The sequence below is a fragment of the Lutra lutra genome, chromosome 3 (genome assembly GCF_902655055.1).
Source record: "Lutra lutra chromosome 3, mLutLut1.2, whole genome shotgun sequence".
NCBI lineage: Eukaryota > Metazoa > Chordata > Mammalia > Carnivora > Mustelidae > Lutra > Lutra lutra.
Genome location: NC_062280.1, coordinates 56,257,874 through 56,276,434, shown reverse-complemented (window position 1 = coordinate 56,276,434; position 18,561 = coordinate 56,257,874). Strand labels below are relative to the sequence as shown.

At 38.2% G+C, this 18,561-nt stretch overlaps 1 protein-coding gene and 1 pseudogene across 1 annotated transcript in view; both read left to right on the top strand.

The window, feature by feature from the left end:
• CCDC148 (coiled-coil domain containing 148) overlaps positions 1–18,561 on the top strand; it is a 273,305-nt gene that overhangs the window by 200,778 nt on the left and 53,966 nt on the right. The window lies entirely within an intron of this gene.
• On the top strand, positions 1,288–10,959 carry LOC125094921 (methylosome subunit pICln-like; annotated as a pseudogene).

Below are 18,561 nucleotides of genomic sequence, written 5' to 3'. Positions count from 1 at the left end.
TGCATGTTTCTGTCTAAGCAAACGTGTATGTGTGTGCATACGTGTGCATGGGTGTGTGTTTAATGGAGAAATTATTATTTAGTTGTTTAGTTATTTAGTTATTGTTTCCAAAAGAAAGGAGTTTTTCTTTGTTGCAAAACAGTACATATTTGAAGTTTAAGATGGTGATGACCATTTGGGAAGGAAGAAACTAGAGCCAGCTGCCTTTCTAACACAAAATTGGCCTTGTTAATCTAGTGTGTGTTTGGGGGTGCTTGCCAACAGCAGGGAATTGACAATTATTGCATTTTCTAAGTAGTAAAACCAGATGTTTCTATTTTCCGTGTCTTTTCTTAACAATATGCAAAATTCAGCATGTTGTATTAGAAGACATTAAGGACATTTAAAGTGGGTTCACAGTCTAATCTGTGATTTTTAAAGAGTATGTTTATTAGGGTGACTTTAACAGAAACTTTACAAACATTTGTTATGTTTTTGCTTCTCAGCAAGAGATTTCCCAAAATTAGTGGAATGCTCTTGTTCATTAAATCTCTGTCAACCAAATCTCCATTCCAAGTAGATGTGCCAAATGATGCCGACCAAGGATCACTGTGAGGCATTAAACAAATAGAGTTCTTAGTAAGACTGTCTGTTTTGTCTTTTAAAGGATATTAGAAATGTTTCACAAGTTAAAAATTTAAAGATTGAAATAGAATCCACTGGTAGCCAACATGCTATTTTCCAACTCATAGAGGTAATTCTGTCAAAAATAATAATACTGAGAACCTGCTCATCAGTATAACATAATGAATTATGACGTGTGTGTGTGTGTGTGTGTGTGTATGTGTGTGTGTATTTTCATACATTGGAACATGAATACACAGATTATTTGACTTAATTGTAATGGTCCCTGAATGAATCTTAGCTGAGCAAGCATAAGAGGGAGGCTAAGAAGTTTATGAACAAAGCAATGTATAGTAATTTTAATGTGAAAATAAATAAGCAAGCTTGTGCCAGCGGGCAGACGGAGCACCAGCTGGGCAGAGATGGCTCAGCTAAGGGTCATTGTAGAGGTCTTGGATGACGATTTATCTCCTGATCATCAAGTCCAGCTTTAGATTTATGATCCTTACCAAACCACAACAATCCGAGAGCATCTTTTGTTAGTACTTTGGGTTGCTTTATTTTATTGTTTACAACTTTGATTTTTGATTTTAGAAATCTTTGCTCATTAAAAAACTACAGGCTTTCTACCATATGCCACGTTGATCTGTCTGTTACAGTTACATGCTTAGGACATAAAGTGGAATGTCAGCAGGTATGTGTTTGGTAGAGGGCTGGCAATGTTCAGAACCCCTGATAATGCGTTTTTTATATAAAATGTGCATTATTGCTTCCTTTTAGTACCCTTTTAGCATTATTTGTCCTTCATATGTATGTATCAATGAAGTGACCACAGATGCTACCATTTCAAATAGGATAGCTAGATGCTGTGGTTTTCTCAAGAATCACTTACCTCATATTCTCTCCACAGGAACACAGACTTTTATCTTGCCTTATTAATTATTAATTAATTAATTAATTGTAATTATTAATGAATGCTACAGATATTCAAAAATTTCTTACTGGGGGTTGGGTTGTTTTGAAACTGCATTGCCTTTCTCCCATTCAACATTTGTACCAATATGTACAGGCAAATAATTTGCTATGTCATTTCTACAGCAAAGGGATGCTAGTCCTCTGATGCCCCACACAGTATTTTTGAGTGAGGGGACAAACACTCTTTAGGTTACTGAGGTTTTTATTGCTAACTCCTTAGTTAGGGAGTTTTACTAAGGACTTTCAGGTAATGAAATACGGACCTATTAGGCATAAATTCTAGGAAGATTTTCTAAAGCTGTGGGGCTAGGTAGGCAGAAACTTAGCAAGCATGGTTAAATGAAGGATGTATAAAGCCATGGGCTAGGAGAAATGTAATGGTAGCTTTCACAAAATAACACCACTGTGATGGATACAATATAGCTTCGAGCACTTGTTTATCCTTCCTTCCTTTGCTTGGAACTACTGTAAGGCACGCACGCGTGTGCGCACACACACACACACACACACACACACACAGCTATCAGATGATATTAAATAGTAATTACTTAGTGAAAGGAACATGTTTATAATCTAGGTTGTTTTCTTATTTTATGTATTTTAATATGAGTTTTACAGAGTCTTGTAATTTTAGAGCCGGGCAGAATCTTGGAAAGCACCTAGCCCAGACTTCTTGTATTAACTAGGGTTCTAGTTTGCAAATATAAGAAACCATTTCTGCTTGAATTTTGCAATAAAAATATTTTATATTAAGGTAGCTTACAGAATCAGTTGCAGACCTGAGCTTAGAAAATGCTTGGGAACAACCGAGGCTGGGAAGATAAGAAGAGTCAAGGCTGTACTCCAGCTCCCTGCACAGAATCATCCCAGCAAGTCCAGCCACTGACCACCAGATGCCATGGCTTGCGCCTCCTCCACTGCCATCTCTGGATTCTGGACATCCTAGTTGGCAGTGCTGCTTTTAATCATACCCCTGCCTTGCTGCTCTGCCAGGAGTCTTCACAGTGTCTCCACAGGCCCTGCTTTTTTAAAAAAAAATTTATTAATATATAATGTATTATTTGTTTCAGGGGTAGAGGCCTGTGAATCATCATTCTTACACAATTCATAACACTCAACATAACACATACCATCCCAGATGTCCATCCCCCAGCCATCCTATCTCTTCTACTCTCTTCCCCTCCAGCAACTCTGTTTGTTTCATGAGATTAAGAGTCTCTTATGGTTTGTCTCCATCTCTGGTTTCATCTTGTTTCATTTTTTCCTCTCTTCCCCCATTATCCTCTGCCTTGTTGCTCAAATTCCACATATCAGTGAGATCGTAGGATACTTGTCTTTCTTTGATTGACTTATTTCGCTTAGCATAATATCCTCTAGTTCCATCCACATCATTGCAAGTGGCAAGATTTCCACTTTTTTGATGGTTGCATAATTTCCATGGTGTGTGTGTGTGTGTGTGTGTGTATACACACACACATACCACATGTATATATAAATACACCGCATTCATCTGCCAATGGACATCTACACAGGCCCTGCCTCTTTGCATCACTGGCTTCCAAGTGAAGCACCCCTGGGCTGAACTAGGTCAAATGCTCATGAGCTAGTTGCAAAGGTGGGAAAGCAAGTATCTGACATCATTTTATAGATTTCTTCAAAGGAAGGAGAGGGATTCAGAAGCTGAGAAAAGAAAAGGAAAGAAAAGTAAAAAAAAGGAAGTTCTCTTACTGTCTATAACTGTAGTTGGCAAAATCAATAGACTTTTCTTTTTATACTACACTGCCAAAAAAATTTCCTTCCACCTAACACTCTGATTAATAGATATAACTCTAAGAGATATCTTTTTGCCTTATTGTCCTCTGGTTCTGTTATGATCCATCCAAATATTCCATGACCTATGGAATAAATTTTAGTTTACTACCAATAAACATGTCTTAAGTAAAATTATAAGGAAAAGAGAAATGAAGAAAGCAGACAGAAAACTCGTATATATACAAAATGAATTCAGGATTTGGGATCTTTCTTGGGCTAGTGATCTGCATTGTGGTCCTCTCTCCTGATGCTGGGCAGTGGTGGTGAGCTGCAGCTTCCAGTCAGCCACACAAGAGTAAACAATTGATAGATACACTTATACTCATACAACCATTCCTTTTTTCACTTTTAGTATAACATTTAATAAATTATATGAGTTACTCCTACACCTTTTTAGAAAATAGGCTTTGCGTAAGACAATTTTGCTCAACTGTAATCTAATGCAATTGTTTTGAGCACATTTAAGGTAGGTGAGGCTAAGCTATGATGTTTCGTAGGTTAGGTGCATTAGATGCATTTTCAAATGATAATATTTTCAACATATGATGGGTTTATTGAGATGTAACCCCATTGTAAGTCAAGGAAGATCTGTATTTATACATATTATATGTATGCATATATATGTATGTGTATGTGGCAGGTGATGAACACCTTGAGTAAACAGTCAAGATGACAATTCAAATTTGTGATTTTTCTTTTCTGCTAAGCGTTACATTTGCTCGTTGCTTTCAGCCAGCATCTTGGCTGGGTGAGGTTCTTTACCCAATGGGTTGATTTACACTGGCTTGTATATGATAACTTTTACCACTGGCCATGCAATACCGGAAGGTATCTTAGGAGCTCCTTGGATTCCATCTCCTTCTTGCCTCTATTAAAAAACAGCATTCTTATTTCCCTCTGATGCCAACTGTTCCACCACTGTAACCTCCTTTTCTACCTGGTTACTTAGTGGTATGATAAATCCCAAAAGGCAAATATTTGTATCAGCTCCCAATTCAATGTAACCATTGTTATCCTCCTAGTGACAGTATTCAAAGTTAAAACCAGGAGAGATAAGGATTTCAGGGATGGGAAAAAGAGATTTTGGAAATGGGCCTTTAGGGCTAATAATGAAAAGCACCATTCCCTCTGTACGTGATCTGGCTGTGTTGAGAAACAGCACAATATATTGGCCAATACTTCAGAACAAAACCACCTCCTGTAAAATAGCACCCAAGCTCACGAAATACTATCTCACAGCTATGACGTATCTGAGTCTTCAAGAGGCCATTTCTTTGTTCAATAAGAACAGCAGCATATGGGCTTCAGCCCACTGCCTTACTTCTTACACAGTTAAGGGAGTTTCTTAGGAAGAAGCATCATCTAGTGGGATGTACTAGGAGTGCACAAACAGTGCACATGTGGTATACAGGGAAAGAAAGTCCAAATTCTTCTTGCCTTTCCCATTACAGAATGAGTGTGATACAATGTTATAACCAGCTAACACTGTCTAATTCCCCTGGTGTATTTTACCCTGTCAAGGGCTCATACTGACAGCAGCCAGATCAGTCTTGATAAGGATAAATTCATGTACCTGAGAAATGTATGTCTTGTTCCCACCATTGTGAGAATTTTATTATGAGCCCATTGAACAAGTACCCATTTGCCAGGGAAGAAGACTGACACACTTATAGCAGATCATCTCTTCTACCTAATTCTTTAAAACCACTCATAAATTATTCCCACAATATGAACCAGTCCATTAGGTCCATCCACATAATCTCTCTGGATCTTCCCGTTACAAATCCTCCAATCTCATTCCTTCAATATCCCTAACCAGCTGACCAAACTATTCACTAGTGTCTACAAATTATTAATTCATTATTTATTCATTTACTTAAAAATATTTGAGTACCTAATGTGTGGCAGTCACTCGTCCTTAACCTGAGGTAAAGTGTACACTGAGACAGTCCTCTTAAAATTATACCCACATGGAAAATTTCACTTTTTTACCTTGTTTTAGGAATTTTTTCAGAGCAGAGCTATCCACCATAGCTGTCTACTTCTGTTTGGGGCCAGTTTTTGTGTAGACCTGGCTATAAAACTGGCTCATTTTTCCCTTCTCCAGTCAACTAGTTGTTGGGAATGCCCCTTGGGCCAGATGTGTGTGTTGAGAGGGAGGTCAGCGTGGACAGTGACATACCTGTTCATACAAATTATCTGTGTCTTCTGGTCATGCTCATCCTCAAGCTCAATCTGCTTTCGTTTCAGTAGTCTTTGCTGCCAGTTACGTCCAGCTTTATGGCCGGGTGTCTCAGATAGCATCCAGCTCATTATGAGTAGCTGAATCTCATTGTCACCTGCTGTCTTAAAGTCAAAAGTCCAGTTGATACCCATCCTCATCTATAAAAGGTAGACTAAAAAATAATACCTATCTCATTTGGATTTTTATGAGAAATTAAAAAGTTAAAACATGGAAGCAGTTACAAGATGCCTACCACATTGTGCCTGCTTGACAAATGGTAGTTATAGTAATTATCATGGTCCCTCTGTAAACCAAGAGCTAGTTCTTCAAAGAAAAATCACAACTTTCAAAGAAGGCCTGAGTATGCTGTCGAATCCTGAAGATCTCACTAGCCAAGCTCTATCGAACATTCTGATCATCCAGAATACATCAGTGAATCCATGGTGTCATGGGGCCACGTGGCATTGCTGTCTGCACTGTGGCTTAGATCAGTGGGACAGCTTTCTTTTTCTTTGGCCCCTTTTCAGAACTGTAGCTTTTCAGGTCACCCACTAAACTGACTAGAGAGGCATTCTCAAATGCTGATTTTGCTGCTTTCTAAATCCAAAGAGTATCACCCAGCATTACAACTTTTTTTTCTTTTTGAAGTGGAAAGTAGTACCACGTGTCTTTTACTTTGAACTAGAATTAAGAAGATCTATATTGAAATGTCTACCCTACACTTCCTGTCTCTCTGATCTTAAGCTGGTTATTTACCTCTCTGAACACCCTACGTGGTTGTTATCAGATCAAGGGAAATAACAGTACCTGGATTAAAATACTTACTTGGTAATATTAGTTCCCCTCCATACTCTCCTCCTTACTGATAATGTTTAACCAACTGTTGCCTGGCTTTGCCACATGGATGTCTCTCTGGCACTTCAAATTCTCCATGCCCCAGATCAAGCTGTTCATCACCCCTTCTAATCTGTTCTTCCTCCACTGTTTCCTTTCGGGTAATCGATACCACTACTCACTCCACTGCCTAGGTGACTCCTCCCTCTCTCACTTCACGTTCTCATAGCCAAAGGCTTAGTGAGTCCCATGAATTTACCTTTTGAATATTGATCCCTATGGCTATCCTGATCAGCCTACTATTATCTCTCACCAGAATTAAGGCTCTAACTTCTCACTATTTCATCCTTGCCTGCAATGCAAACACATCCAGTCACGTGATTCTGATACCAAAACCCCTTCAGTGGTTTATCTTCACACTTCTGACGAAGCCCAGATGCCATGATATTGCTTATGAGATGACCATGGTCAGACTACTTCATCTTTTACTTCCCACCTGACTCCTATGCATCCTACTCCTTTTTGGACTACTACACTCTACCAGTTCCTGAAGGACCCAGGTATTTCTTTTGCCTCCGCTGGCTCTTCAAACTGTTTCTTCCGAGAACACTCTTGTAGCTAATTTTTACTCCTTCATGTCTTGGCTCAAATGTGATTTCCTCAGAGGACCTCTCTGGCCCCTAAACAAGGTTATGCCTTCTTAATACATGTTCTCATGGGCCTGTTGTGATGAACTGTTGTTACAATCCACCCCACAACTTATTGGCATGGGATAACAATGATGTTATTATTATGCTTATGGATTCATTGGGTCAGGAGTTTGGACACGTCCCAGAGAGAATGGCTTTTCTCTGCTCCATGATGTCTGGACTATCAGCCTAGAAGGCATGAATGGCTGGGAGTGACTTGAATACCTGGAGCTGGAATACTCTGGTGAATTCCTCTTTCATTTGGGCTGGGATGACTAGAAAGCTGGGAGTAGCAGGAAACTATTAGCTGGAGCTCTGCCTGGTCTCTCTCTGAAGCTTGACTTCTTCAAAGCACAGTGGGCTCAGAGTAGCTGGACTTCCTATAGGGTACCTCAGGGCTCCAGAAACTCATCTTCCAACAAACAAGGCAGAAGCCACAGGACCTAGAAATCACATAGTGTTATTTCTATTTTATCTATTGGTCAAAGCCCAACCAGATTCAAATGAAGAGAATTTAGCCCCAAACTCTCAACAGGAGAAATATCAAATAATTTGTCATCATGTTTATTTATTTTTTTAAGAGATTTTATTATTTGAGAGAGAGAGAGCACACACAGGTGGGTGGAGGGGTACAGGAAGAGGGAGAAGCAGACTCCCCGCTGAGCAGGGAGCCAACTTGGATATGGGGCTGGATCCCAGGACCCTGAGATCATGGTCTGAGCTGAAGGCAGACACTTAACTGACCTCCGTCATCATGTTCAAAGACCATCACAATGCCCTATATCTACACAATCTCAACACCCATATTTTAATTGTAATTACTAATTATATTTTTATCTTTTCCAACAAATTATAAATTCTATGAGGAAAGAATCTGTGTCTATACCATAATATCCTCATATTTGGCACATTGTAAATGTAGATAGATAACACACAGTCTCAATAAATAGTCATTATATGGGAGAATGCTTATAACTAGCATAAAGCACTATTTGGGGAATGATAGGGCCTCAGTTTACTGTAGGTGAATGAGCCACACTGGTCTTTGTTGTAGTTAAACTAGAGGAATATGAATTGCCTCACTCTTACAATTATTTATCTTTGCCCCTTTTTTTCTTAAGAAGAGTGCCATTTCAAAGTGTCAGGCCTAAGTGTTAAGTGTCATAAATCTTAAAAGTTACCTAGTTCAATGATTTCAATTTTTGAATCTTGTGTTCACTAAGTGGTCATATACCCTACGTATGTGTGTATCTCCGGATACTGAACTTGCTATCTTCCAGGACAGTCCATTTCATCTTTGGACAGCTCTTGAATTTTTTTCTTTCCCTCTTGTTATTTCTTTAGTTTTTGGTAGTAAGCCCAGCTCTGTCTCAGCTTCCATATATTAATTCTCCTTCTATTGCTTGAGAGTAAGCGAAAAAGTCTGAACCTTCTTTTCCTTGACAACCATTTAAATACTAAGAAAAGTTATGTATTTCTCCTTCCCCGTCTCCATCTCCATCCTTATAAGCCCTTCCTTTTCATAAGCTCTTCTTGGAGAGGTAGGTTTTCAACTCATTTGTCATTTGCAGGGAAGGAGGGGCTTAGGGGAAAACCCTCACTGGCCAAAGGGACCCATCATGATTCAGCACATGTCATGGTTCAGGGTCACTATGGAAATATTATCAAAGGATAGAAATTATTGTAAGTAAAAGTTATTACTTAGAAAGTTATTTGTGTAAGTATCTAACATACATTTATTTAAAAAAGACAAGTTTACATCTACAGGCAAACTAATTTGATTGCACAGAGGTGTTAACATGACATAAATCTGCCATGGCAAGGTCCCAGTGTAAAGACAGTGGATGAGGTGACTTCACTTGCAGGAGGAAATAAATGAGAAATCATCTAGTCCAGGTGGATCCTGGGCTGATAGACCAAGATTCTAGTTGTTATTACCTACATTATGACTTCTCCTAATTACAGTGATTCCTAACTTAGAACAGCCTTACTATTTAGAGGAACTGATGGACTTCTTGGATCTTGGAAGTCTGGGAAGAGATTTACTATCTGTTTGATGGTTTGAAAGCACAAAGCTGCTAAGCCCTGTCACCCCATTCAGAGGAGGAGCCCCTTTCCTTTACCAGAGCTAAGTGAGGCAGCTAAAAGGCAGTCAGCACAAAGGCACAATTGTAAGTTTTTCCCTTTTGTTTTCTGGGTTGAACCACATCTACCCTTCTCTCTACTTTTTGTATTGTCTGTAAGCAAAGAATATTTTTTACATTTTTAAATGGTTAGGGAAAAAAGATCATGTTATGTGAAAACTATATGAAATTTCAGTTTCTGTGTCCATAAAGCAATGTTTTATTTGAACACAACCATGTTCATTCATCTGTCTGTGGATGCTTTTGTATGCCACAATGACACATATAGCAACTGCATGGCCCACAGTGATAAGGACATACAGTGACTATATGGACAACAGGCCTGAAATATTTATTATCTTACCCTTTAAAAAAAGTTTGCTGATCCTAGGTCTAGTGAGATTGTAGAAGGGAAGGGCATTAATGCTGTTGTTTTTTGCAAAATATCCTTATGTATTTGGGTTCTATCCTTAACTAGCCTCTAGATAAATTGAACTGGAATGAAGGAAAGCTAGGAAAAGCTGACATTCTACTCAATCCAAAGCACCATCCTTTCCTCTGAGTACATTCTTTTTTGTCTATTCCCTTTCACATTAAAGCACTTAGAGCTCTAGGTACGCTCTACCCCTTTGCCAAAGCAGAGCACAATTAAAGCTTCTTTCCAGCACAAACATCTTAATTAATCTTGCCCAAGGTGACAAAGCGTTTATGCGTGTGTATGTGGATCTCTTTTAAAAAATCTATATTAAACTCATGATTTTCTTTCTCTTTTTTCTCCACCTCTAACTTTTGATAGGGTTTCAAATTTAAGGACGAGTTGCAAAAATGGTACAAAGGAATTTCTACCCAGATTTACGAACTTTTAGTATTTTGCCCTATTTGCTTCATCACTTGTACTCTTGCTCTCTCTCTTTCCCTCCAGCCCACCCCTCACACGGAGGTCTGCCATACACGATTAGAAGAGAGTTGCAGGCAAGCAGCTGGGGTTGCTGTGCTTCCGTTCCCTCCCCAGCCCCCTGTCTCCATGCCCCCTGCTGCAATGAGCTTCCTTAAAAGTTTCTTGCTGCCAGGCCCAGCTGAGGGGCTCTGTGCTGCACAGCAAGGCATCCCAGCACCCCTTACCTGGCTGAGAGCCATCTGTCTTGGTTAGACGGCCCTGGATTAGGATTCTCACAGGAATACCCCACCAGTAGTGTCCAGGGACCTAAATGCCTATCCACGAGAGTATTTGTATGTTATGGTGAATGCCAGATCTGGGGAAGAATCAAAAGAATCTGTTGCTGAAGAGAAGACAGTGATGATAATGTTGAACCTCTTGCTGAATTTAGATTTGTGCCTAGTGATAAATCAGCACTGTTCACTGCACTGTGTGAATGCCAGGCTTTGCATCCAGATCCCTAGGATGACAATTCAGATGATTGTGATGGAGAAGAATAGGCTATGGAAGCTCAGGAACAAGCGCAGGGAGACATCCCTTCATTTTACACCTATGAAGAAGGATTATCTCATTTAACAGCAGAAGGCCAAGCCGCATCGAAGAGATGAGAACGAATGCTTTCTCTGTCTGTGCGCAGTCTGTGTAACATGGCTGGAGTCTGGACAAGATTCAGTAAGGGACTGTGAAGACGGGGTGGAGGTAGCTACTACACTAACGGTTGCTGGACAGTTTGAGGATGCAGATGGTGATCACCGAGAATGATTTATGCAGCTGTGAGATTCTACTCCTCGCTGTAGGAAAGAACTGGGTGCCTCTTATGTGCAGTCGGTGCTGACTAAAGGCTTTTTGCTTCTCCAAAATTTATCTGAACCAATTCTTTTTTGAGAAAGACTATACTGAGACAAGAACTTGTTGCCAGCAGAAGAAACTATGATCTTTATTAACAAAGGTGAATTAACCAAGAGGGTATTTGTAGTTTATCATCTACCACAAAACTTTCTGTGTATAGGTCCCCTCTGAGTAGGCCTATACTTCCTGCCTTCACTCTAGGGATCTTCTGTAACCTCGCAGGTCCACACGTTGAGAATGCGCAGGCGTTTGAAGGTGTAGGTAGACTGGATGGGAAGAAGGGAGGCTGAGTCCAAGCTATACCCCTGTACAGCCTAAGCATTCCCTCACACCTTAGAAAGAAAGACAAAAAGATCTCAGAGAAACTCTGGCCTCTGCTCATTCTCCACAGGGGGAATGGTCTTTTCACTAACTGGGGACCCAGGTTAATTCACTCAGGCATCTTCAGGGAGCCTTTTGGCAAACATCCTAACCACATATACTACCACTAACACAAGTGCTTCTTACTAGCCTTTACTCCTTTTGCCATGTATCACCAGTCTCTTTTGTTATAACCTGTTAGGTTATATTCTTTAATTTCTAACCTCTTAGGTTGGTTTCCATAACAACAGTGAAATTGGGATGAAGTCCTAAGAGTACTTTGGATGATGATTGTCTTGTCTTTGTAATAGTTTAACAAATCTAGGTTTACTAAAAAATTGAAAAATTAAAAAAAAAAAAAGAAAAGAAAGTCGCAGATACCATGAAGTCTCACCACTAAATATTTTGGCATGACTTAGCTAAGAATAAGGATAATCACCGATGTAACCACAATACCATTATGTTAGCTAAGAAAATGAGCTTAGGCTGTTTTATTTTGTCATCTCATAAATGTTGAAGACATGATAGATTTAGAAACTGGCACTTTTCAATCTCCAATGTAGTAATTATTTCAGGTGAAGGCCATCAATAGATAGTAAAATCTTTAGATGGAAGAGTTTTAGATGGTAAATAGGATATTTACACAGAGCCCAAGTATCACTCCATGAATTATTTACTCAATGAAAAGAGGGGGGAAACATGCCTGTACAATGAGGAGATCTGGCTATCACCACTTTAATTAAGTATACAAACAGCATCACTAGTGGAGGACTAATAATCTCCTGAAATGATGCAATATGAAATACATCATCTTTGTGCCAAAAATACTTTATCCCAATCTAATAAATTTTCTGGTATAGGAATCAGCAAAGATTTTTTAGAAAGAGACAGACTATGATTATTTTAGGCTTTGTGGGCCATGTGGTCTCTTGTCACCACTGCTCAACCTGCCCCAGGAAAACAACTATGGACAATATGTAAACTAATGGGTGTGGCACTGTTCCAATAAAACCTTATTTACAAACATAAAGTGGGGGATTGGATTTGGCCTATGAGTTATATAGTTGATCAAGTCTTGTTTGAGACCTAACTTAAAGGAAAGTCAGGGGGGAAGAGGGATGACAGGAAAGGTTTAGATACCAAAAGGAAATAATCAGACAAATCCAAAACGATGGATATGCCACAAAACAACTTTAAATGCTTCAAAAAAGTCAGTGTCATGGGTAAAAGTGATGGAACTGTTGACTGCTCAGCCTAAAATAAACTAGTGAGGCATAAGAATCAGTTTGTGTGTGTAGATCTAGATAGATCTAGCAATCATCCTTTTTACACACCATGCCACTAAATCCTGTCTCCACATCCCTGATGATTTTTTGGACCATTGTGCAGAATCATTTGGTTATCCTCTCTCTTCCATTAGAATGATCTGCAATCACATGGAGCACTGGGTGTGGTGCAAAAATAATGAATACTGTTATGCTGAAAAAAATAAAAAATTAAAAAAAAAAAAAGAATGATCTGCAATCACTACCAGAATGACTTGCTTGAGAGTGTCTCAACACTTCTGGGTTGCTTTTCAGAGTCTTGTGACATAAAATCAATCCTATTTTTCTCTAAACTTCTGATTAAAATAATTAAGAAAGCAAGTTTATGAAGAGTGAGGGAGGCAGAAAAAAAACAACAAACACCACCTATGCTTTAATCACCAATCTTTAATTATTATCTGTCACAAGTAGGAGGTTTGTATCATTTAACCCTTTTATTCCCAAAGGTAAGGTAAAGAAAAATTTGCTTGTTCCTAATAACAATCTAAGTAGATAACTGTATTTTTACTAATAAGGTGACCTTCCTTATTCACCTGCCATTTTCCTATGAGACATGACTTGGAATTAAAATCTCAATTTATTTCACAAAAGGCCATTTAAAACTACTAAGTTCTGTTATAGGGAAATAACTTCAAAACAACTTACCAGCTCAAAACTGGTTTTAAATTAAAATCAACATATCTTTTTAGTTGAAAATATTTAAAAAACAGTTATTTCCCAAGCTTAAGTTATCATATTTTAAAATTTAAAATAATTAATAAAATAAATAAAAAATAAATAAAAAATAAAATAATTAACATCATTAGTATCATATGCTTTTGAGCAAACTAATAAAGCCAAGTAAGATTTCTTATAGATCAACATTTTTTTCCCCCAGTTCACACCTTACTGCCATGACAGTCTTCGGTTCTCCCGGCAAAGCCTGTACATGACTTTAGAGCAAATGTCTTTACGTTCAACTAATCTTCACTAGTCTGATCATCCCTGCCTTTATTTTTCCACTCTTGCTTTGGTTTCCTGTCTTAATAAGTCATCTTTGTGAGGACAAACCTGTTTCAAAATCAAGGCTTAATTTCCCTCATCACAATGAAAGTTTCTCCTGCTTTTGTTCCTTAGGGGAGGAGATGTTTTTGAACTTCACAGTGGCTTTTCAGTTTTGTTTAACAAAGGGCTGAAGCGTGTGCTACCAATAACATACAAAATCAAACAAGACAAATTTAAACCCAGTTCACTGTTTCTGCCTTTTTTATCCTACAGATCATTCTTATAGGATGGTAGTTTTAAAGTCTCTTTTCCAACCTGTAAAATAGACCTTGAGGCCACTACAAGTATTGCCTGAAAATATTAGCCAGAAAGTTCAACAGAAATCCCAGACACCAACTAGGAAAGAAAGCAAAAACATGACTTGGCATGTGTACAAAATCATCATAAATTTGTATTTGGGAGACTGAATTATTCCTAATGTGATTCAGAAAATGATGCCTATAATGACCATGAAATCAAGTCATTCTTGTAAGAGTTGCCAGAGTTGATGGATGGAACCTCGAGTATGGAATATAGTGGTGATATTATTATTTAAATCTATTAACCTATTTAATTTATAAGTTTAATAATTATAACTGAATGCCTACTATGTTGGAAAAGAGTGATGAACAAAAAGGACCGTCCCTGTTTTCAAGGACCTGACAGTCTAATGAGGAATTCAGATATTCTTGGTGAAGGCAAGCACAAATACAATGGGAACAAATGGGAGCGGTAGGAGGTGGAAGGGGGAGTCAGGAAGTCTTCATGGTTGAAGGAAACTTCTTCCAGAAATGGGAAATACCTTTCTGCCAAATACCCATGGCCATTTAAAGGAACTGACAGTGATTTGGTATAGTTGAAGCATATGATTTGGAGTGGGCTAGGGAAAGGTTGTGGTGAAAGAAAAGATTAAATGGATAAGTTGAATCCAAGTTATGGGAAGTCCGTAGAAGTCTTACATCTTATAGGGTTTGAGTTCGGTAAATTCTGACTTTTAATTTATTAATTATAATTAATTGAATTAAACAATTAAAACATTTAGTGGCTTATACTTTTTCTATTTCCAAAAGGATTTTAATATATGCATAGAGATTTAACAAATCTAGAATACTAGAAGAAAAAAGAACTAGGGAAGTAATTACCATGGGTGGGTTGTACTTATTAATGCATAAATGGCTTTAAAATGGGATTAGACACACAAATGGTAGGTTGTTAAGGAAACTTGTTTATTTAAGGCCACCCCACACCTTCCCAGAAAGGGACCTCATGATCAGAAACTGAGTCTCAGACAGAGCATTTCTTTTGGTCTGATCTGGTATTATGTGTCCTGGGTATTTTTATCCTTATCCCTTATGTATACATACCCATCTATTTGAGGTAGCCTCAGTAAATATGATCTTTAGGTGAGCTTAGAATGTCAGAGAATATTTAGAAAGCTAAAGTCCCTATCTACTTTTGGAGAAAATCCAGACATCCCATCTTCCATTGATTGCATTTTTGAGTGACTTTTTAGCAATAAGACTCTCTACCTCCAAATTAAGCTTCTATGGAATCATTGATTAAAATGGCTGATTAAAAACAACTTTAGGGGAAAAAAACCCTTAAGACAATTTTCTCTTACTGAATTCTTCTCAAGTTCTTTCTATGAAGTGCTGTAAGTTGAATCTCTCTTAGCTCATCCCAAGTGGAAACAGAGAACAATGATTCCTCTGTATAAAATTCCTAGTCATTCTCCAAGATCACTTTCAGTTTCCCATTAGCCTTATCATTGCTATATAAGGAGTCTTACTTTCTTTATATTTTCTTGAGTCAGTTCCTGATCCTTTAATAACATTTGCTGACCTCCTTCTGAATTCCCTCTTAAGAATTCAAGTATTGATTCCGAGACATTTAATGATCTCCCTTTCTAGTGTCTTAGTAGATACAGAGTTGGGCTTAAATTGTAGTTATTTGAGGTTCAAGTTAGCTAATAAGAAGTAAGTATACAGCTACTGTCCAGAGCACATGGATATGCACAAACACTGACACAAGCACAGGTACAAACACACATGTGCAGAATAGGGTCTAGGGGACAATGTAGACAAAGGAGCAGAGATTTTGAACAGAAAAAAATCAGATATAAAATTTACATAAAGGAATTTCTGACTTCACCTTAGGAGAGCCAGTTAATAAAGTAATGACTCAATATGAACATTATTCAGGTCAGTTGTTTGGTATAGGTTATGGTTCCACATGTTTTGACTTGGGAGAAGTCAGACCACTTTGAAAGGAAAGCAGGTTGGAGGAAGTGGGGAAGTGAATTAAAGTTGAGAAATTTCACATAACTATACTTTATCTTTGTGTTTTTCCATTTCACTACTAAGGGGATTCACAGCAATAATGTACTAGTAAATATTTAATGATTTGCTGGGGTTTGGGGAAGGGGATGGGATAAGCCCTGATTTATAGTATTTACTGATTTCTGTGGTATACATACTTTCACCATGGCTTACTTCAAACAACCAACCTGATGTCACCTAACACAGAATCTGGAGGAAATGTGCAGTTATATACCATTATATAGTATTCCTACTGTACAGACACAACAGATATAAATAAACTCAAGAGCATAGGTAATAGTAAAATAATTAAGAAGTGATGAATTTTTATTATTTATTACCTTTGTTAATTTTTTAGTGTTGTATTAAGTTTTAACTTTAATTCCAGTGTAGTTAACATATAGTGCTATATCAGTTTCAGGTGTACAATACAGTGATTCAATGATTCCATGCATTACTCAGTGATCCTCATCACAAATGCCCTCCTTAATTGCCATCACCTATTTCACCCATCCCTCCAAGACCTCCCCTCTGGGAACCATCCATTTGTTCTCCATAGTTAAGAGTCTGTTTCTTGGTTTGCCTCTCTTTTTTTCCTTCGCTCATTTGTTTTGTTTCCTAAGTTCCACATATGAGTGAATTCATATGGTATTTGTTTTCTCTGACTTATTTCACTTAGGATTATACTTTCTAGCTCTATCCATGTTGATACAAATGACAAGATTTCATCTTTTTCATGGCTGAATAATATTCCATTGTGTATACACCACACACCACTTCTTCCTTATCCATTCATCTATTGATGGACCCTTGGGCTACTTCCACAATTTGGCTATTGTAAATAATCCTGCAATAAATACGGGGGTGCTTATATCCCTTTGAATTAGTGTTTTTGTATTTTTTGAGTAACTACCCAGTAGTACAGTTACTGGAATGTGGGGTAGTTCTATTTTAAACTTTTTTGAGGAACCTCCGTATTGTTTTCCACAGTAGCTGCATCAGTTTGCATTCCCATCAACAGTGCATGAGTGTTCCCCTTTGTGTTCTCCACATTCTCACCAACACTTGTTTTTTCTCGTGTTTTTGATTTCAGCCATTCTGACAGGTGTGACATAGTTTTGATTTGCATTTCTCTGATAATGAGTGATGTTGAGAGCATCTTTTCCCATATCTGTTAGCCATGTTACCTTTGTTTTTAAATACAACTTGTTTCATTGTAAGTTAATATAATGTTTATTAATGGCTGTATTAAAGAACTAGCTTGCAAAGGTCCTGAACGATTAGCAATTGGCTCTTTCCAGCTGGTGTGACAGCTTTCGCACTTGACTAAGGCTCACAGTTACCCCAGCAGATGAAAGCAATCCTAGGACTTAAGTCTCATGAAGAGATAATTGTGATTCCCTGTGGCTTGCTATGGAATTGCCTGTTTGCATACTTGCTGTGCCATATTAGCTGTTCTGCCTCCCTGTGAATTCTCCCAAAATTCAGAAGTGAGGTCCTAAACCTCATGCACCTACTGGACACTCTTCACTTATTCTGGCTTGTCTGGTCAGTTTGAAGAAAAGTAGAAGGTTTTCCAGAAACTTGGAAGTCTTGAGTGGAAGACTGAAGGAGCTGGATACAGGGAATATTTTCATCTTGTGTACTTACTAACACTGGTAGTTTAGGAAGCAGTCACACATAGGTAATTCTTAGGTTGTGCTGTATATGACCTTTAAAAAATAGTTTCCAAGGTGGTCTATGACCAGAAACACAGGGTCTGAGCTACAAACAAAGTTACTTCTTAAGATGGAGCAAATATTTTTGGCAGAAGTCTTCACAGTCCTAATAAAAGTCAGGGGTGGGGCAGAGGATTACCTTAAATTTTAAGAGAAAAGGCAAAAATTCACAGGGAACAAGAGCAGCAAAACCTTGGGGCTACATGGTTGTTGAATGATGATGAATTCCCAAACATATGACTAGAAGATTGATAATTATAGCACAGAAATTAGGACCATGAACTTTAAATTTAATTAGAATGTTGGATATGCCTTCAAGTGAATGATGAAACACAGGAGACAACAGTATAAGCCAATGAATATATTGGGGAAAGTGGAAAATAACAAGAGCAGTAGATTCTGTCTGAGAGCATTTGGAGAGTGGGAAAACATGAGATATGTACTTCAAATATAGAGAATAACCCAATAAGGTCCATTAACTGGAAATAACATCAAAGGGTAGAGAAGAGATAATTCCTCCTACATAGGTTCACATTTGGGCATGGATGGCCAGAAGCCAAGGAGGGAGGATCTCACATGTTCCCACAAACAGCAGTGGAGCACATTATCCCCAAGCGAGACAAGTAGAGATTACAGCATGTGCAGAGCTATAAAAGTGAGCCTGGAGTTACCAGCAGGTGATGGAACATACACAAATATCAGGAGCCTATGGCAGGAATCAAAAACAAGCTGATGAGCAGGAAGGGGATGGGATGCTGGAAGGAGAATATT